Below are 22900 nucleotides of genomic sequence, written 5' to 3'. Positions count from 1 at the left end.
CCCCCAGCAACCCTCAGTTTGTTTTGTGAGATTAAGAGTCACTTATGGTTTGTCTCCCTCCCAATGCCATCTTGTTTCATTTATTCTTCTCCTAACCCCCTAACCCACATGTTGCTTCTCCATTTCCTCATATCAGGGAGATCATATGATATTTTTCTTTCTCTGATTGACTTATGAAAATTTAAGATTCTTGACCAACCAATGGGTTAAAAAAGTAATTTAAAAAATGATCTCTGAGGGGAGACAAGATGGCAGGGAAGTAGGAGGAGGCGCCCATTCTACCTGCACCCTAAAGTGAGCTGATTACCTTCAAAGATCTCCAATCACCCACGAAATCAGCCTGAGATCAGAATTATACACGTCTGGATCTCTACTGGAGCAGAAGACGCCAGTGTGCAGGTAAAGCAGAGTGGGAAAGTCGGATTGATATGGGAAGATAAACAAAAGGGGGAGGGAGCCACCAGAGGTGACCCATTGGAAAGTAATATCCCCATACGAGAGTGCCCTGTGCCTGGGGACCAGAATTAACTCAGGAGTCAGGTAGAAAGCGCTCAAAAAGAGCAAAGGATCACTGGGGGGGGGAGAATTGCAGGAATCGGGGTGTTAGGGTCAGGGCTTAAGTCCCCAGACCCAGGACAGCCACCCCTGGCACAGAGCCAGAGAGAGTGCAGCAGAGAAACCAGGTCTCAGTCTCTGAACCACCAGCGCGCCTGAGAGTGCATGGTGTCCAGCTCCCGTGAGGGACTGGGAGCCTCACCAGCCAACAAGAGCACAGCCTTTTTGCAGTTCCCACGCAAGTGCCCACCCCTGAGAGAGGTGCACACAAATGCCAGCCAGGTGCTCTCAGACTGGAAAGACCAGGCACTCCCAGCCCTGGCCAGCTGGAATATCTCAGTGTGTGATCGCTGTTTGGAACTTCTCTGGCAGTCTGGAGCTGCCCAGACAGCCGCTGCTGCCATGGTTTTGGGTACAAACAAAAAATCCTGAGTCCCCAGGGACCGTGACTGGGAACCTGCTCTGCCAAGGGCCAAGGGGATATTTATATGGGCTCTGCAGCTGGACTGAGGCTTCTCTCTGAGAGGGAGGTCAGGGTGCAGTTTTCTTTCCTCTAAACCTACAAAAACCATCAAAAGCGGTCAAGGCGAGAGAGAAAAACAAAAGTGAACAAATATAAAAACCTCCAGAGAACAAAATCCTGAAAAAAACAGTTTCCTCAGAGCCCACCCCCTTGAGCGGGGCGGGAGGACTTAGCTGAGAGAACTTCAGGAACTGAAAATCCCACATGGCAGGCCCCTCCCCCAGAAAACCAACCAGGAAAGGAAAAAAAAAAAAAAAAACAAAAAGATGACAAGAGAACAGCCACCACTACTTCATAGGACAATTTTTATTATTAATTCGATCCCACTATTCTGGCTCATTTTTTTATATAGTTAATTTTTTATTATTATATAGATATTTTTTAACCTATTTACCATCACAGTGAGATGTCCAGTACATCAAATTCCATAATAACCTTCTAACTTAAACTTTTTGATACATACACCTGTGTTTTCCTTTTGTATTTCTATTTTTTATATTTCTCTTTTTAATTTTAGTTTAGTTTAGTTTATTCCTTTTTTTAAATTTTTATTTTCTAATATTCATATAGAGTTAAACTTCAAGGTAATCCCCTTTCCCCAAAAAATGCCACCCCTATAGGTAAACCAATTCCTAATCCCCCCTTATCTTAGGAAAGATGAATCCTTTAAGAAAGATATCAAGATACATCCAGGAAGAATCAAAACAACCTTCCTTACTCACACTGAGAATTTACAACCACTCTCCCACCTTTTTCTTCCACCAGTATTTCTGTGTTTTTGTGTTTGTCCTGATAGTATATAAATCTTACACTCAGGGTTCTTTTTGACGAGGTTCTTCCTTTATTTGCATATATATATATGCAAATATATATATATATTTTTTTCTCTTGTCATATACTTTTATCAGTCTTTTTGGTTGTCCATGTCTGTATACTTCATAAATCTTAACTTGGGGCCCATTTGGGCTAAACCTTCTCTTTTATCTCACCTTTCTTTCCTGTCTCTCTCCCTCTCTCTTTTTTTCTTTTCCTTTTCTTTTTCCTCACATTTGGGTGGGGAACCCTGATTGCTCAGGAGCATTCCATGGTGCACCTTGACTGCACTACAGTCGATACACCCAGCTACACCCGTTCATCCATCTCTCACCAAAATGACTAGGAGGAAGAATGCCCAACAGAATAAATATACAGAGGATGGACCTTCTGCAACAGAGCTAATGGCTATCAACATAGACAATATGTCAGAAAGAGAATTCAGGCTAACAATTATCCAAGCAATAGCTAGGTTGGAGAAAGCCATGGGTGACCAATCAGAATTGATTAGGGCCAAACTGAAAACACCAGAGATAATGTTTTCAATATTAGGGAAGAGCGGAAAGCTACCAGGGATGAGCTTCACAATGCTCTCAATGAGTTCCAATCTAATCTAAATTCTCTCAACTCTAACTGAGACAGAAGATAGAATTAGTGATCTGGAGGACAAACAGATAGAACGGATCAGGAGGAAGCCTGGAACAAACAGCTTAGAAGCCACGAAAACAGAATCAGGGAAATAAATGATGCCATGAAACGTTCCAACGTCAGAATTATTGGAATCCCTGAAGGGGAGGAGAAAGAAGTCTAGAAGATAGAGTGGAACAAGTTCTTCATGAAAATTTTCCAAATCTCATAAATGGAACCAGCATTCATGTACTAGAGGCCGAAAGGTTTCCCCCCAAGATTACAGATTCTTGAAAGTCCTCGAGACACCTAATAGTAAGGATGAAGAATTAAAATTGTAGGCAGAACCTCTTGAAAGCAGCTAGGACAAAGAAGATCCTTACGTGCAGAGGAAAGCCCATCAGAATAACGTCAGACCTGTCCACAGAGACCTGGCAAGCCAGAAAGGGCTGGCAAGATATATTCATGGCATTAAATGAGAAGAACATGCATCCAAGAATACTTTATCCAGCAAGACTGACATTCAAAATGGATGGAGAGATATAGTTTCCAAAACTGGCAAGGCTTAAAAGACTATGCAACCACCAAGCCGATACTGCAGGAAATATTAAGGGGGCTTTTTAAAGGAGGAAAAAGCCCAAGAATAGCACTGAACAGAAATATAAAGACAATCTACAGAAAGACAGACTTCAAAGGTAACATGATGTCAATAAAAACATATCCATCAATAATCACCCTCAAGGTGAATGGCCGAAATGCGACCATAAAATCGCACAGGGTTGCAGATTGGATAAAACGACAGGACCCATCCATATGTTGTCTACAAGAGACCCATTTTGAACTTAATGATACACCCAGACTGAAAGTGAAGGGATGGAGAAGCATCTTTCATGCCAATGGGCCTCAAAAAAAGGCTGGAGTAGCAATTGTCATATGAGACAAATTTGATTTTAAACTAAAGACTGTAGTCAGAGATCCAGAAGGACACTACATCATTCTTAAAGGGACTATCCACCAAGATGATCTAACAATTGTAAATATCTATGCCCCCAATATGGGAGCATCCAATTACATAAGAAAACTGTTAATCAAGATAAAGAGTCATATGGATATGAATACACTAATTGTTGGAGATCTTAACATGCCTCTCTCAGAAATAGATCATCGAAGCAGAAAATAAATAAAGAAACAAGAGCATTGAATGACACATTGGACCAGATGGACCTCATAGATATATACAGAACATTCCACCCTAAAACAACAGAATACTCATTCTTTTCAAGTACACATGGAACTTTCTCCAGAATAGACCACATACTGGGTCACAAATCAGGACTCAACCGATGCCAAAAAACTGAGATGATTCCCTGCATATTCTCAGATCACAATGCTTTGAAACTGGAGCTCAATCACAAGGAAAGGTTCCGAAGGAACTCAAACACCTGGAAGCTAAAGACCACCTTGGTCAAGAATGCTTGGATCAACCAGGATATCAAGGAAGAACTGAAACAATTCATGGAAACCAATGACAATGAAGCGACTTTGATCCAAAACCTATGGGATACAGCAAAGGCGGTCCTAGGGGGAAATACATAGCCATCCAAGCCTCCCTCAAAAAAATTGAAAACTCCAGAACACAACAGCAGCTGTCTCTACACCTTAAAGAACTGGAGAATCAACAAGAAATCAAAAACACTCCACACATAAGAAGGGAAATAATCAAGTTTAGAGCTGAGATCAATGAGGTAGAAACCAGAGATACAGTAGAACGTATCAATGAAACTAGAAGCTGGATTTTGAAAGAATAAGATCAATAAACCATTGGAGACACTAATCCAAAAGAAAAGAGAGAAAGCTCAAATACATAAAATTATGAATGAAAAGGGAGAGATCACAACGAACACAAAGGAAGTAAAAACAAACATCAGAAGTTATTATCAACAGGTTATATACCAAAAAGCTAAGCAAACTAGATGAAATGGATGCATTCCTGGAAAACTATAAACTCCCAAAATTGAATCAGGAAGAAATTGACAACCTGAATAGAATAATATCTAGTAAAGAGATTGAAGCAGTGATCAAAAATCTCCCAAAAAACAAGAGCACAGGACATGATCGATTCCCTCAGGAATTCTACCAAACTTTCAAAGAAGAAATAACACCTATTATCCTGAAGCTGTTTCAAAAAATTGCAGCAGAAGGAAAACTTCCTGACTCTTTCTATGAAGCCAGCATTACCCTGATCCCCAAACCAGGCAAAGACCCTACCAAAAAGAATTTCAGACCAATATCACTGATGAATATGGATGCTAAGATTCTCAACAAGATCCTAGCCAACAGGATACAACAGTACATTAAAAAGATGATCCACCATGATCAGGTGGGATTCATCCCTGGGCTACAAGGATGGTTCAACATTCGCATATCAATCAATGTGATAGAACAAATTAATAAGAGAGAAGAACCACATGGTCCTCTCAATTGATGCAGAAAAAGCATTTGACAAAATCCAGCATGCGTTCCTGATTAAAACACCTCAAAGTATAGGGATAGAGGGAACATTCCTGAACTTCATCAAATCGATCTATGAAAGACCCACAGAAAATATCATCCTCAATGGGAAAAAGCTTGCGTCCTTCCCGTTGAGATCAGAAACACGACAAGGATGCCCACTCACACCACTCTTGTTCAACATAGTATTAGAAGTCCTAGTAACAGCAATCAGACAACAAAGGGAAATAAAAGGTATCCAAATTGGTAATGAAGAAGTCAAAATCTCTCTTTGCAGATGACATGATTCTTTATATGGAAAACCCAAAAGACTCCACCCCCAAACTCCTAGAACTCATACAGCAATTCAGCAACGTGGCAGGATACAAAGTCAATGTACATAAATCATGGCTTTCTTATACACTAACAGTGAAAATACAGAAAGGGAAATTAGAGAATTGATTCCATTTACTATAGCACCAAGAACCATAAGATACCTGAGAATAAACCTAACCAAAGAGGTAAAGGATCTGTACTCAAGGAACTACTCATGAGAACACTCATGAAAGAAATTGAAGAAGAAACAAAAAGATGGAAGACCATTCCATGCTCTTGGATCGGAAGAATAAACATTGCTAAAATGTCTATACAGCTTAGAGCAATCTATACTTTGAATGCTATTCTGTTCAAAATTCCACTGGTATTCTTCAAAGAGCTGGAGCAAATAATCCTAAAATTTGTATGGAATCAGAAGAGACCCTGAATCACTGAGGAAATGTTGAAAAACAAAAAAACTGGGGGCATCACGTTACCTGATTTAAAGCTTTACTACAAAGCTGTGATCACCAAGACAGCATGGTACTGGCATAAAAACAGACCCATAGACCAGTGGACCAGAGTAGAGAGCCCAGATATGGACCCTCAACTCTATGATCAAATAATCTTTGACAAAAGAGGAAAAAATATACAGTGGGAAAAAGTCTCTTCAATAAATGGTGCTAGGAAAAATGGGCAGCTATATTTATAAGAATGAAACTCGACCATTCTCTTACACCATACACAAAGATAAACTCAAAATGGATATAAGACCTCAATGTGAGACAGGAATCCATCAGAATCCTAGAGGAGAACATAGGCAGTAATCTCTTCGATATCAGCCACAGCAACTTCTTTCAAGAAAGGTCTCCAAAGGCAAAGGAAACAAAAGCGAAAATAAACTTTTGGGACTTCATCAACATCAAAAGCTTCTGCACAGCAAAGGAAACAGTCAAGAAAACAAAGAGGCAACCCATGGAACTTTCATTTCATATTTGCAAATGAAAGTTCAGACAAAAGGTTGATATCTAGGATCTATAATGAGCTCCTCAAACTCAACACAACCAAAACAGACAATCATATCAAAAAAATGGGCAGAAGATATGGACAGACAGTTCTCCAATAAAGACGTACAAATGGCTTTCAGACACATGAAAAAATGTTCATCATCACTAGCCCTCAGGGAGATTCAAATTACAACCACATTGAGATATCACCTTACACCAGTTAGAATGGCCAACATTAGCAAGACAGGAAACAACATGTGTTGGAGAGCATGTGGAGAAAGGGGAACCCTCTTCCACTGTTGGTGGGAATGCAAGTTGGTGCAGCCTCTTTGGAGAACAGTGTGGAGATTCCTCAAGAAATTAAAAATAGAACTCCCCTATCACCCTGCCATTGCACTCCTGGGTATTTACCCCAAAGATACAGATGTAGTGAAAAGAAGGGCCATCTGTACCCCAATGTTTATAGCAGCAATGCCCACGGTCGCCAAACTGTGGAAAGAACCAAGATGCCCTTCAACAGATGAATGGATAAGGAATATGTGGTCCATATACACTATGGAGTATTATGCCTCCATCAGAAAGAATGAGTACCCAACTTTTGTAGCAACATGGATGGGACTGGAAGAGATTATGTTGAGTGAAATAAGTCAAGCAGAGAGAGTCAATTATCATATGGTTTCACTTATTTGTGGAGCATAACAAAAAGCATGGAGGACATGGGGAGTTAGAGAGAGGGGGGTTGGGATAAACTGGAAGGGGAGTTGAATCATGAAAAGACTATGGACTCTGAAAAACAATCTGAGGGGGTTGAAGTGGCAATGGGGTGGAAGGTCGGGGTACCAGGTGATGGGTATTATAGAGGGCACGGATTGCATGGAGCACTGGGTGTGGTGAAAAAATAATGATACTGTTATGCTGAAAATAAATAAATGAAAAAAATTAAATTAAATTAAAAAGTGATCTCTTAAAACAAATAAAAATGTAAACACAAAATAATAAAACATTTGGGTTACATTTCTAAAAAGGAAGTTTTGCGAGAAACACATTAGGGGGAAAGAGAGATTGCAAATAAACAACCTCACTTTACACTTCAAGGAGGTAGGAAAAACAACAACTAAACCCAAAGCTGGTAGAAGGTAGGAAATAACAAAGATTAGAAGAGAAATAAATGTAATAGAAACAAGGAAAAAATAACAAAACTAAAAGGCGGCTATTCTAAAAGATAAACAAAATTAAGAAATCTGTAGCTCAATTAAGAATAAAAGAAAGAAAGCTCAAAATCAGAAATGAAATATATTACAATCCTGCAAAAATACAAAGGATTCTGAGAGACTTTAATGAACAATTATATGCCAACACCTTGGATAACCTACAAGAAATAAATACACTCCTGTAAACAAACAACTGACCAGCTGAAACAGTAAAGGGGGGGAAATAAACTCTCAATACAGAAAACCCCAGCACTAGATGAATTCACTAGTAAATCCTATGAAATATTTAAAGAATAATTAATGTCAATCTTTCTCAAGTTCTTCCAAAAAATTGAATAGAGGAAAACAGTTCCTAACTCATTTTATAAGACAGGCATTACTCTGGTATGAAAGCCAGCTAAGGAAACAAGAAGAAAAGCACAGACCAATATTCCTAGTGAATATAGATGTAAATATTATAAACACAATATTGCCAAACATGTTTTTGAAAGTAAGTAAGTTTTCAAGTAGGGCATTCACTTCTTTATGGCATTATTGAAAATAATTCATAATTATAATGAAATTTGTTATCACTAAGATTTGTTTTTATATCCTTGAATAAATAAAAGCTACCAAATGCCTCCAAATTATAACATGTTTGGGATAGTGATTGCCTCATTTAAATGCTTTCTTCAGATAATTGAGTTTAATATCAACACAGTTTTATGTTTTTCCTTAGATTATATATATATAATTGGCCTTGCAAAGTCACTGCAAATATTTCTAGATAGACAAGATAATTACTAAATCTCCCACACTCATTACCATGTGTTAGTACATGAAAGGATATACTTGTTCCCTCTCACAAATAATATAAACCTGAAATACTATGACATATTTACTATGCAAAAAAAAAAAATCATAGCACAATTAAAACTGTTTTCATGCAATTGCAATAATATGGAAAAAGGCTTTTAATAGAGTGAAACCTGGCATGAAATTGTTTAGAATGCATTTATACTTAGGTCACAACTTTAGAAAGAGAACCAAGGAAGGAAGGATAGAAGGAAGGAAAAAGGAAGGAGGGAAGGAAAGAAGGAAGGAAGGAAGGAAAAGGGAGAGAAAGATTTAAAATAAAATCTAAGCATCTAGCTAGCGAAATAAGTCAAGCAGAGAAAGACAACTATCATATGATCTCCCTGATATGAGGAAGTGGTGATGCAACATGGAGGCTTAAGTGGGTAGGAGAAGAATAAATGAAACAAGATGGGATTGGGAGGGAGACAAACCATAAGTGACTCTTAATCTCACAAAGCAAACTGAGGGTTGCTGGGGGGAGGGGGTTTGGGAGAAGAGGGTGGGATTATGGACATTGGGGAGGGTATGTGCTTTGGTGAGTGCTGTGAAGTGTGTAAACCTGGTGATTCACAGACCTGTACCCCGGGGATAAAAATATATGTTTATAAAAAATAAAAAATGAATAAAAAAAAAATCTAAGCATCTAGACCTAGAATAAAATAAATCAAAGGTGTCAATCCTTGAGTTGTGGGACTACAGGTGATATTTCTTGTCCTTGAACCTCTTTGTTTGTTTTTTCAAATTTTCTCATAATTTACATTTTTCAACCATGAAATACCTTTTTTTAATTTTAAACAAATATTTACTGAAGAATTAATAGGCACCAGAAAATAACAAGTTATGGTTAGGTAATGAGTATTTCTTTAATATATTTAATAGATCTGTGGCTCAGAGAGTTTTTCACATGTTGTTTAACTGTTAAGTGATAAACCAATTTTTTAAAATTTTTTAAATTTTTTAAAAAATTATTTTAGAGAAAGAGTGTGAGAGAGAGGATGAGCATGAGAAGTGGGAGGGTCAGCGGGAGAAGCAGACCCCTGCCAAGCAGGGAGCCCGATGTGGGACTCGATGCCGTAACTCCGGGATCATGACCTGAGCTGAAGACGGTCGCCCAACCAACTGAGCCACCCAGGCGCCCCGATAAACCAGTTTTTAAAACTAGTTGCTTTGACTTCAGATTTTGTTCTCTTTCTTTGATACTAGCCTACTTGCTAGAAAAACTGAAGTCTAGATTTGGAAGTTTTTAAGTCTTTAATATTAATCAATATCTCCATTATAAAGGTGTCTTATATTATGAATAGACTTTTATAATGAAGCATAATTGACATATAATGTTATATTAGTTGCAGTTGTAAAGCAGTGATTCTCAACAACACCATACATGAACTAATGCTTACCATGATAAGTGTAGCTACCATCTATCACCATACAACATTGTTAAAATAATATCAACTATATCCCCTATGCCGTACTCTTCATCCCATGACTTATTTAATTACCAGAAGTTTGTTCCTCTTAATCCTCTTCACCTATTTTACCCATTCCCTCACTTGCCTCCCCTTTGGTAAATACGGTTTATTTTCTGTATTTAAGAGACTGGGTTTTTGTGTTTGTTCATTTGTTTTGTTTTCTGGATTGTTTTTGGTTTTTGTTTTATTTTGTTTGTTTTTTAGATTCCACATAGAAGTGAAACCATATGGTATTTGTTTTTCTCTGACTTATTTTACTTAGCATAATACCCTCTATATCCATCCCTGTTATTGCAAATGGCAAGATTTCATTCTCTTTTGTGGCTAAGTAATATTCCACTACCTATAGATGTATATACCATTCATCTATTCTTTATCCATTCACCTATTTATTGCACTTGGGTTGTTTCCACATTTTAGCTATTATAAATAATGCTGCCATAAATATGGGGGTTGTGTATATTTTTTCAAATTATTTTCTTCATTTTCTATGGGTAAATACCCAGTAGTAGAATTACTGGATCATTTTGTAATTCTATTTTTAATTAAAAAAATGATTATTTGGTAACCTATGTGCGTCATAAAATATTTTTTACTTTGTAAATTAACATCTTACAGTGCTATCAACAAACAAAATTATTTTCTAAGAATGATATAAAATACAGAAAATTTAATTTAAAAGTTTGATTAATTAGACTACATTTTTAAACTTCTATGTGAAAAAAAAGTCACTGTGAATAAATCTGAAAGGCAAATAGAAATTAAGAAAACAAGATTCATACCACATAAACATTTTACAGCCTCAATATATAATGATCTCTGGGGGAAAAAATAAAGCAAAAGATACAGGTAATATAGCAATAAGTAAATGCTGAAAATCCAAAAGTACTAGTTAATCAAAGAAATACAAATAAGACCTTTAAAAAAAAAAAACTATCTGTGAAAGATTGTAAAGATTTACAAAGTCTTTTGGGTGTCGAGCACATTTTTATTTCTATGCCCTAGTAGTACTAAGGTAACTTTGTTTAATGTTTCAAGAGTGCATTTGACAATATGTTTCAAAATATAAGATGTTCACATCCATTAACTAGGAAATTATGCTTCCAGAAATGTTTTCTTTTTTTTTTTTTTCCAGAAATGTTTTCTAAGAAAAAAAAAAAAAAAACTTTCTTAAGGTATATGTATTAGGTAGTTTACGACATTATCATTTACAATAATTAAAATTTGCACATAATATTAATCAATAGGAGACTGGCTTAAAATTATGAAATTACATAAATGTACTATTGTGCTAACATTTTATAACAATCAATAGTATGGACATAGAACCATAAAATACTTTTTTTTTTTTTAAGATTTTGTTTATTTATTTTACAGACAGAGATCACAAGTAGGCAGAGAGGCATGCAGAGAGAGATGCAGAAGCAGGCTCCCTGCTAAGCAGAGTGCCCAATATGGGCTGGATCCCAGGGTTCTGGGATCATGACCTGAGCTGAAGGCAGAGGCTTTAACCCACTGAGCTACCCAGGCACCCCTCATGAAATGTTTTTAAATTAAAAGACCACTGTACTACTCGTACCCACTTAAGTGGGTACGAGAAGAATAAATGAAACAAGATGGGATTGGGAGGGAGACAAACCATAAGTGACTCTTAATCTCACAAAACAAACTGAGGGTTGCTGGGGGGAGGGGGTTTTGGGAGAAGGGGGTGGTATTATGGACATTGGGGAGGGTATGTGTTTTGGTGAGTGCTGTGAAGTGTGTAAACCTGGTGATTCACAGACCTGTACCCCTGTGGATAAAAATATATGTTTATAAAAAATAAAAAATTATATTTAAAAAAAGACCACTGTACTAATTATGTTTAATGGTAAAATTTCCTCTTGTGTTGCAAGTTGTTAACCTCAAATGTATTTGTGTCTATTATTTCAGCAATTTTTAAAGTGCACTAATGTACTTTTTGTCATTTTGTCCCCACATAACTGTATGATGTAAACAAGGCCAGTGTTATTAACTTCACTGTACATATGAAAAGTTAAGATACAAAAATGTGGGAGTTTTTGGTAAAGGTCACATAATAACAGAACTCAAATTCCTCATCCAATGATCTCTCCACTACTGAACTGTGTCTAACAAGCTTTCTCAAAACAAGAAACAGGCCTATTCCACAGTGCTAATATTCCAGGTTAGAAGCCCTATTGAAAATTCCCTTCATAATATCCTACCCCATCTCTCTACCCTCAACATCACCTGTCCAGTTTTATAAATCATGAATTACTTTATGCTTATTCACATAACTTTCAAGATTCTATGTATTCCAGCTCCCCAACTCCTAACTTTCCTTTACTAATAAAATACATAGAGGAGGAAATATGGATAGAGGTTATTGCCCAATACAGATAATGCAACACCCAAACATAAAACACACACCTCGGCTCCAACCAAAGAGAAGAGCCCGTTAGAGAGTGCATGAACCAATATGCAGTACCAACTGTATAAATCTGACTGTCCAGTTCCAAATATCTGGGACATTTATAAAGGGATGATACTATGATGCACAATATGAGCTCTCACTAAACTCTTAACCCACTCCCAATGGGGAAGACTCCTAACTCTCATTATTTCATAAAATATGTTTTCTATCATATTTTTGTAACTACTTGTCCTATTTGGTCTAGGTTAAATAAGGAAAGGGGCAATGAACCTTAGCAGAAGCAAACACTCAGATCAATTAAAATAGAAATTAATCATGAAAGGATTAACTAAATTAACCTGGATTTCAATAAAACAAATAATCATGCTTTTGTTTTCCTATTTGTAAAAATATTAATTTTAGTTTTCTATGTATCGCACAGCAATAAATATTCCTATTATTAGCCTAGGTACTAAAAGAACAAGCTATTGTGCCACCTTAAGTAATGCTACTATCCCTAAACCACTTTTTTTTATTTTTGAGTGAAGGAAATATTTATTTCTGGTGTTCATTAGTTATTAGTGAAACTAATATCTACTTTAATCATCCTACACAGTAAGATATGTACAGAAAATATCTGTATTAAATATCCAGATGTTTAATAGAAAATTAGGGGAGAATACAACATAGACAGTTTCTAAAATGTTGCATATATGTTAGTTGAGATATGTTAAGCTACCTATTTATAGTACTCCATATATTTGATATGAAAAATACAGAAATCCTTTCTGGAGAAGAAATTTCAGGAAATAAAATAATAAAATAAAACCCAACATATAAGGTAGTAAGTTATCAAAGAATGACCTCCAACAATGTGGATTATGGATTAACAAAGCTCTGTTGAAGAAATCTGTTTGAAAACTTGGATGATTTTCTCACACATAAACCTATAGCAAATATAATATGTATAATAAAATAATGAAAGTTATATTTTTGACTCAGGAACTGGACCTCACATCAATGATTATCATTTCTTTTCAACTTTAATTTTATTTTTTTAAATAACATATAATGTATTATTAGCCCCAGGAATACAGGTCTGTGAGTCACCAGGTTTACACACCTCACAGCACTCACCATAGCATATACCTTCCCCAATGTCCATAACCCCACCACCCTCTCCCTGAAACCCCCACAGCAACCCTCAAGTTTGTTTTGTGAGATTAAGAGTCTCTTATGGTTTGTCTCCCTCCCAATCCCATCTTGTTCCATTTATGCTTTTCCCACCGCTCAAGCCCCCCATGAAACATCTCCACTCTCTCATCTCAGGGAGATCATATGATAGTTGTTCTCTTATTGACTTATTTCGCTAAGCATAATACCTTCTAGTTCCATCCACGTCATTGCAAATGGCAAGATTTCATTTATTTGATAGGTGCATAGTATTCCACTATATATACATATATGTATATATATGTATATATAATCACTTCTTTATCCATTCATCTGTTGATGGACATCAAGGTTCTTTCCATAGTTTGGCTATTGTGAACACTGTGGCTATAAGTATTCTGGTGCACGTGCTCCTTTGGAACACTACATTTGTATCTTTAGGGTAAATACCCAGCAGTGCAATTGCTGGGTCAAAGGATAGCTCTATTTTCAACTTTTTGAGGAACCTCCATGCTGTTTTCCAGAGTGGCCGCACCAGCTTGCATTCCCACCAACAGTGTAGGAGGGTTCCCCTTTCTCTGCATCCTCGCCAGCATCTGTCATTTTCTGATGTGTTAATTTCAGCCATTCTGACTGGTGTGAGGTGGTAGCTCATTGTGGTTTTGATTTGTATTTCCCTGATGCTGAGTGATGTGGAGAATGTTTTCATGTATCTGTTGGCCATCTGGATGTCTTCTTGCAGAAATGTCTGTTCATGTCCTCTGCCCATTTATTGATTGGACTATTTGTTCTTTGGGTTTTGAGTTTGCTAAGTTCTTTATAGATTTTGGACACTAGCCTTTATCTGATATGTCGTTTGTAAATATCTTCTCCCATTCCGTCAGGTGTCTTTTGGTTTTTTTGACTGTTTCCTTTGCTGTGCAAAAGCTTTTGATCTTGATGAAGTCCCAATAGTTCATTTTTGCCCTTGCTTCCCTTGCCTTAGGCGATGTTCCTAGGAAGAAGTTGCTATGGCTGAGATGGATGAGGTTGCTGCCTGCCTTCTCCTTAAGGATTTTAATGGATTCCTTTCTCACATTGAGGTCCTTCATCCATTTTGAGCCTATTTTCATGTGTGGTGTAAGGAAATGGTCCAGTTTCATCCTTTATCATGTGGCTGTCCAATTTTCCCAACACCATGTGTTGAAGAGACTGTCTTTTTTCCATTGGACATTCTTTCCTGCTTTGTCGAAGATGCATTGGCCATAGAACTGAGTGTCTATTTCTGGGCTCTCTATTATGTTCCATTGACCGATGTGTCTGTTTCTGTGCCAGTACCATACTGTCTTGATGATGACAGCTTTGTAATAGAGCTTGAAGTCTGGAATTGTGATGCCACCAACTTTGGCTTTCTTTTTCAACATTCCTCTGGTTATTCGAGGTCTCGTCTGGTTCCATATAAATTTTAGGATAATTTGTTCAATTTCTTTGAAAAAATGGATTGGATTGTGATAAGGATTGCATTAAATGTGTAGATTGCTTTAGGTCTCATAGACATTTTCACAATATTTTTTCTTCCAATCCATGAGCATTGAACATTTTTCCATCTCTTTGTGTCTTCCTCAATTTCTTTCATGAGCACATCATAATTTTCTGAGTACAGATCTTTGCCTCTTTGTTAGGTTTATTCCTAGGTATCTTATGGTTTGGGGTGCAATTGTAAATGGAATTGACTCCTTAATTTCTCTTTCTTCAGTCTTTTTGTTGGTGTAAAGAAATGCAACTGATTTCTGGGCATTGATTTTATATCCTGACACTTTGCTGAATTCCTATACAAGGTCTAGCAGATTTGGAATGGAGTCTTTTGAGTTTTCCACATATAATATTGTATCATCCGTAAAGAGTGATTGACTTCTCCTTTGTCGATTTGGATGGCTTTAATTTCTTTTGTTGTCTGATTGCTGAGGCCAGGCCTTCTAATACTATGTTGAATAGGAGTGGTGATAATGGACATCCCTGCTGTGTTCCTGACCTTAGCAGAAAAGCTTTCAGTTTTTCTCCATTGAGAATGATATTTGTGGTGGGTTTTTCTTAGATGGCTTTGATGATTTTGAGGTATGTAGCCTCTACTCATACACTTTGAAGAGTTTCAATGAGAAAAGGATGCTGCACTTTGTCAAATACATTTCAGCATCTATTGAGAGTATCATATGGTTCCTGTTCTTTCTTTTATTAATGCACTGTATCACATTGATTGATTTGCAGATGTTGCAGCCCTGGAATAAATCCCACTTGGTCGTGGTGAACAATCCTTGTAATGGACTGTTGGATAGTATTGGCTAGTGTTTTGGTGAGAATTTTCACATCTGTGTTCATCAAGGATATTGGTCTGTAATTCTCTTTCTTGATGGGATCCTTGCCTGGTGTTGGGATCAAGGTGATATTGGCCTCATAAAATGAGTTTGGAAGATTTCCTTCAATTTCTATTTTTTGGAACAGTTTCAAGAGAATAGGAATTAATTCTTCTTTAAGTGTTTGGTAGAATTCCTCTGGGAAGCCGTCTGGCCCTTGGCTCTTGTTTTTTGGGAGATTTGACTGCTTTAATCTCCTTACTGGTTATGGGTCTGTTCAGGTTTTCTGTTTCTTCCTGGTTCAGTTGTGGTAGTTTAAATGTCTCTAAGAATGCATCCATTTCTTACAGATTGTCAAATTTGCTGGCGTATATTTGCCCATAATATCTTCTTATACTTGTTTGTATTTCTTTGGGTTGGTTGTGCTCTTCCTGGGTGGTTTCCCTGGATCTTGTGGGGTCCCTGCTCACAGAGAAGTGGCCTGAGCCATGGATCACAATTTAAGGTACCCTGAGTTGAGAGTTCACTCCTCAACTCCGTCTCTATAGCCAGCTTCCCCGCTCTAATACCTGTGAGCTCTACAACACTCAGACACCCTGGATCCTTCTGTGACCCCTCAGGACCTGAGACCAGGCTGTCCCTGCATGGGCTTCACCCCGGCTTAGCCTCTGGAGTGATGTTCCTCAGTGGAGCAAACTTTTAAAAGTTCTGATTTTGTGCTCCATTGTTCTTCCACTTGCAGGGAGCCAGCCCCACCCCCACAGTCTCTCTACCCATCAGTTTGTATTCACTTCTCCGCTGGTCCTACCTTTCAGAAAGTGGTCGATTTTTTGTTTCTAGAATTGCTGCTCTTCTTCTCTTCAATCTCCTGTTGGATTTGTAGGTGTTTGGAATGGTTTGATAAACTATCTCTCTGATCTCCTGCTACCTGATGTCATCTCAGCCTGCTATTTCCCCACCATCTTGATCCTCTCCCTATCTAAATTACTTTTAAAACAGACTTCCTGGGAACCAGGTGGTGGGTATTGGAGAGGGCACATATTTCATGGAGCACTGGGCATGGTGCAAAAACAATGAATACTGTTACACTGAAAATAAATTTAAAAAATTAAAACAAAAAACAAAACAAAAAAAAAATAACTAATTTAATTTCATTTGTTTTATGCCCCCCCAAAAAAAACTATTTGTATATTCTGAGAGTCATGTGTAGTTTGCTTGACAAGGGGTCATGCTATGAGGTTCTGTATGAGTAAAATATTTACATATTTTTATTGAATTTTCATCTTGTATGCTCATTAGAAAATAAATATTTCAAAAACAAACAAAAAAGCAAGCAAACAAACAAACAACAGACTTCCTGAAAATCTATAAGGTAGCTAAGGAAAGTTCCAGCCTCATTTTCTCTCAGATTGACAACTTAACACTCAAAGGGATATGGAGCTTCCTTAAGAAATTATAAATATTATTTAATAATATAATTTTCTCAGAGGAAGTTATCCTTTTCATATTACATTTCTATTTTAATCATACACTCCAGTCCTAGTCTACTGAGAATCACTAATTTTTTGTGTTATATTTTTCCCTTTTTTTCAGTTCAATTCCTGAACAGTCTGTATTTCAAGAACCTCTTATCTAAACCTTCATATGTGTACAACTGCACAAATTTTATATTATTGGGAAAACAAATAGATTGTTTCAAACTTAAAGCAAAGTATAAGTGTTTGGTAACTAAAGTTGACAATAGAAAAACTAAGATATGAGTTATGCATTTTATTACATTATCTATTATATTTTCAGATAATTTGAAAGAAGATTCAGAAACAGAAGTTAAAATTAGGACTACAGAATCAAGGAAAACTACCCCAAAACAGGATATACATTTGAGAATTCAGATAGTCCCATACCAAAATAGCCAAAATGGTCCTAAATACCAACATAAGGGAGAAGTAAGTGGCCCCGAGAAGACTTATGAAAAGAGACAAAAACAGAAAACTGGAGTGAAAGTTGAAAAGCATCCTGAGAAAACTCAGAGTAAAGAAGAGAGAAGAGTAAAAAGAGACAAAAGAAAAGATACTGAGAAAGACATGGACAAGGAAAAGAAAATAGCTAAGGGGCAATTGAAGGAAGGAGGTGGTGAAAAATATAAAGGTGAAGAAGAAGAAAGGGTAAGCATGAAAAATAAGGGAGATAAGAACATGGAGGATAAAGACAAGAAGAAAGATAAAGACTTAAAGGAGAATAAATACAAGGAGAAGGAAAAGAACAAAAAGGATAAGGTCAAGAAAGGACATGACGATAAGACAGAGGACAAGGACACAAAGGGAGATGAAGACAAGACAGAGGACAGGGACAAGAAAGGAGATGATGGCATAAAGAAGGATGAGGACAAGGACAATAAGGGAAATGAAAATAGGAAAGAGGACAAGAACACAAAAGGGGGTGAAGACAAGACAGAAGACAGGGACACAAAGGTAGATGAGAGAAAGGAGGAGGAGGACAAGGACAATAAAGGAGATGAAGACAGGACAGAGGACAGGGAAAGGAGTAGAGATAATGGCATAAGGGAGAATGAGGACAAGGACAATAAGGGAGATGTGGACCGGACAGAGGATAGGAACAAGAATAGAGATGGGGACATAGAGGAGGAGGAGGACAAAGACAATAATGAAGATGAGGACATAAAGGAAGATGAGCACAAGGACAAGAATGAAGATAAGGACAGGAGAGAGGACAGGGATAGGAATGTATATGAGGACATAAAGGAGGATGAGGACAAAGACATGGATGAAGATGAGGAAATAAAAGAGGATGAAAACAATGACAATGAGGGAGATGAGGACAGGACAGAGAACAGAGACAAGAATGGAGATGAGGACATAAAGGAGGATGATGACAGGACAGAGGAGAAAGACAAGAAAAGAGGTGAAGACAAGACAGAAGACAAGGATATGAAAGGAGATTCTATGAAACAAAAAGATAAAATAAAGGTGGCTAAAGAGGACAAGAAGAACATAGACCCAAAAGAAGGCAAGGGAAAGAAAATGGGCAGTAAGAAAAGGGTCTCATTGAGGAAAACTCCGCATTTCATAAACTAACAAAACAATTGAATAATTTTGCTACAACACATAAACTTCAAAAAACTAAATGCCCATTTTCTATGATAGAGACGAAAATAATACATTCCTTACATTCTTTTTAATCACAAATTTTCTTTTCCTTTGCTTGTAATCTAGCAACATCTCCTTCAGAAATTGCTTATTTTTAGATCTCTCAGTTTCAAACTTCAGCTGCCAAATGTGAGTTTTTCAAAATGTATGTTCATGATGTATCATTTTCAGGAAAATACAATTAATAAAAATTAAATAAAACTCTGATTAAAGAAATTTACATCTATATTTTCTCAAAAAGTTTGGGGTTTTCCTGTCTAACCAAATAGCTGTTTAGGTAGTCTCTAATAAGTGCAACATCCATAAAGGTATGCAAAATATCTTTCTCAATAGGACAAACATAAATGGGAAGAATAAACCATGTTGAAAATAGAAATATCAATTCAGAGCAATAAATACAACAGGAAAAATTCAGAAAAGGAAAACCTCTTTGTTTGGGGGGGTAATACAAGAAAGACTTTCATAGGCAGTAGAATTTGAGCTGGGCATCAAAAGAAGATAGGTAGATTTTGTATATTGTTTGAGATACCTGAATTAGTAATTCCTCTACCAGAGTATAAACTCCTTGAAGGAAGATTCGTGTTTTACCATGATCTCCATCTTCAGTGCCTACCACAATGTTTATGAAATTGAATGGACTAGGAAATGAGTGAGAGAGAAAAAAATTTAGGACATAGAAAGTCTATTATAAAGGAAGAGAGTAAAACAGAGAACCTGCAGACAGCAAAGCTCCCCAAGGATAAGGACACAAAGGGGGATGAAGACCCCACTGATGTAGAAGATGATTCCAGGTGGCCCCCAGTAAACATTTTAATAAGAATAGTTAATATTTACTTTTATGTGAATGAAAGTAATATATCCAGCCTATCAAGCTCATGATTTTTGAAATTCTAGGTTAAGATGAGATTAAGGTGAATCAATTAAAAAATAAATATAAAATAGCATAAATTCTATTTAGATATTGTGAAAAATTAGGACAAATGGTGGGATCTAAATGATGAAGTTTGACAAATACTTCCTTCCAAGAAGAAAATAAGATTGGAATAAGAAACTAGAGTTCTGTAGAGACTTCAGTTTTCATTGATATATTTCATAGGCAACAGATAAAAACTCTCCCTCTCTGTATGTAGATTTCTTAAAATTCTGTGAGGTCCAAGGTTGTAGTTTGAACTGCATATTTCACACACACACACACCCCATTTGAATTGATTCATTGACCAATCACTTATTACATACCAGGCACCACCCTGGTGGGCACTATTAAATATGGCTTATGCACTCATTGAACTTATTCTAGTGGGAAAGATATTAATCCAATCATAACCACATGAAACTGCACTTATAATGGCATTTATTTTTTAAGAACAGGGAAGTGTGGATAAGATAGTGGTCAGGCATAAAAGATGGATGGGAAGCTAAGCACAAGTCAGGGTAGATGATAACTTACAGACAAAGCCAACACGAGGTATATTTCCTTGTCGCTCTCGCTAGCAAGAACGACACGGAGACACGCATGGAGGCAAACTTCTTTAATGGCTTCTTTTTATCTTCTTCTCCCTCTGGCGCAGCACAGCACGCAGCTCCCGCCGCCCCGCTCGGGCGTCGCCGCCGCCTCCAGGGCCGTGCGCCGCCCCTCGGCGCCCGCCGCAGCCAGGGTCCGCGCTGCGGCCCCCTCCGGCCCGCAGAGCGCGGCGCGGCCTGGCTCCCGGTGGGCCCGCCCCTCTACAAGTACATTCAAGCATATATACACCCGCAGCTTAGCCCGCCTAGCCAATCACCGCAGTGCTCATGCACCTCCCGCGTGAGTGGACCTAAATGAACAGCCAATCATATTCAGTCCCTTACAGCTCTTATAGTAGGCCTCCTGTACTGGCTCCCGACATTTCCTGCTCAAAGTCATTTTTAGTTTTATAAACAAAAGATTTCTGGGTATAATTTTCAAAGCCTTATCTCTGGAAACAGGGGAAAGAGAGTTCTTTATATGAGGGCTTGAGATGAATACAGTGGGGTTTTAACAGTATAATGACATTGAGGTAGCTGTCCAGCAGTTCTACCACTTTCTGACTCAAACTTATCCAGGTGTCATCATTTTTTTTTTTTTTTTTTTTCTGTTCTAGCAGTTTGTTAAGTTTCTAAAAGATCAGATGGACAGGCAGAGGCTTCTGGTTTGGTTTTTTAAAGTTCAGATTGAAGGTCACAAAGGTGGTTCAGTCAGTTAAATGTCTTATTCTTGGCGTTGGCTCAGGACTTAATCTCCCAGACCTCTAGGATCCACACCCAGATAGGGGTCTGCACTGTGTAGAGTCTGCCTCAGATTCTTTCTCCCTCTCCCTTCCCCTTTGCTCCTCCCTGATCATTCTCTCTCTTTATCTTTCTAAAATAAAATCTTTAAAAATTGGTCATATTGACAGGCAGAAACTTCTATGAGAGGTCATCTGACTTCAGAGGGTCAAGCCAGTAACAACTGGGTGTAGAATAAAGAAGGGAGAGTGAAATGGAGCTGGTGAAAGGCTGGGACGTAGGAATGGGGTTACATATGAAGGCAATAGGAAATCCAGGGCTGGTTCTGCTGACAGGGATGGCTAGTGGAGACCTTATAAAGCCCAGAACCATCCCCCACCTCCTTTTCTGCTAACTAGGAGTGCTGAGTCTTCCTGCCTTATCTAGGTTCCCTTATTTGGGGCTGGGTGCCAAAAAGCAGGGAAATAACTGCCTAAAAGAATTAAAATAATTTTATCCACTAAACATAACAAGAACCATTGTGAAAATGACCTGCAATAGGAAGATCATTAGCTAGTGAGTCAGGTTAAGGAATATTTAATCTTAAATAGTGCTTCAATTGAGAGCTAAAAGAGGAGTAGGAATCATTAAAAAAAAAAAAAAGAGAGAGAGAGAGAGAAAGGAGAACAGTATACTACACTGGAAGGATAGCAGTATAAAGGCATCTTTCCTTGAACAAAGATTCTCAGTAACAGAGACTGACAGAAGACTTGTACACCCAGTTCAACAAGAAATATATATATTTTTTAAAGCTGAAGAAGCAGACCAAAAGCCACACCATCTAGAGCCTTTTAGGATATGTTAAATTTGTCTCTCATCTTTGATTAATTGAGAAACTACAGAAAGGTTTTTTTTTAATAAAATATTTTTTATTAGTATTTGATCTTGTATTGGTAAAATACAAAAAAATTCTATTAAGTTCATAGACAATTTCTAGGTCTAAACATTATGCTTATTTTTTAAAATTTCTTTTTAGTGTTCCAGAATTCACTGTTTATGCACCACACCCAGTGCTCCATGCAATACCTGCTTTCCGTAATACCTGCCACCAGAATCACCCAACTTTGCACCCCCCACACCTCCAAAACCCTCAGTTTGTTTCTCAGAGTCCACAGTCTCTCATGCTTTTTCTCCCCTCCAATTTCCCCAAATCCCTTCTCCCAATCTCCCCATGTCCTCTGTGTTATTCCTTATGCTCTACAAATAAGTGAAACCATATGATAAATTACTCTCTCTGACTTGTTTCACTCAGCATAATATTTTCCAGTCCTGTCCATGTTGATACAAAAGTTGGGTATTCATCCTTTCTGATGGAGGCATAATACTCCACTTTATATACAGACCATATCTTCTTTATCTATTCATGCATTGAAGGGCATCTTGGTTATTTCCACAGTTTGGCCACTGTGGCCATTGCTGCTGTGAACATTGGGGTAAATATGGCCCTTCTTTTCACTACATCTCTACCTTTGGAATAAATACTCAGTAGTGCAATTTCAGAGTTGTAGGGAAGCTCTATTTTTAATTTCTTAAGGAATTTGCACACTGTTTTCCAAGGTGGCTGCACCAACTTTCATTACCACCAACAGTGTCAGAAGGTTCCCCTTTCTCCACATCATCTCCAATACACGTTGTTTCCTTTCTTGTTAATTTTGGCCATTCTAACTGATGTAAGGTGACATCTCAATGT

At 37.5% G+C, this 22900-nt stretch overlaps 1 long non-coding RNA gene across 1 annotated transcript in view; it reads left to right on the top strand.

The window, feature by feature from the left end:
• LOC123390659 overlaps positions 1 to 17591 on the top strand; it is a 65970-nt gene extending 48379 nt beyond the window's left edge. The window contains exon 4 of the long non-coding RNA XR_006605202.1: positions 17561 to 17591. This is a non-coding gene — a long non-coding RNA (uncharacterized LOC123390659). The remainder of the gene's footprint in view (positions 1 to 17560) is intronic.
• Positions 17592 to 22900: the final 5309 nt, after the last annotated feature.

Source organism: Mustela putorius, unplaced genomic scaffold, assembly GCF_011764305.1.
Source record: "Mustela putorius furo isolate JIRA1106 unplaced genomic scaffold, ASM1176430v1.1 tig00000135_pilon_pilon_pilon, whole genome shotgun sequence".
NCBI lineage: Eukaryota > Metazoa > Chordata > Mammalia > Carnivora > Mustelidae > Mustela > Mustela putorius.
The sequence above is the reverse complement of the archived record's forward strand: the minus strand, read 5'-3'. Positions and strand labels throughout refer to the sequence as shown.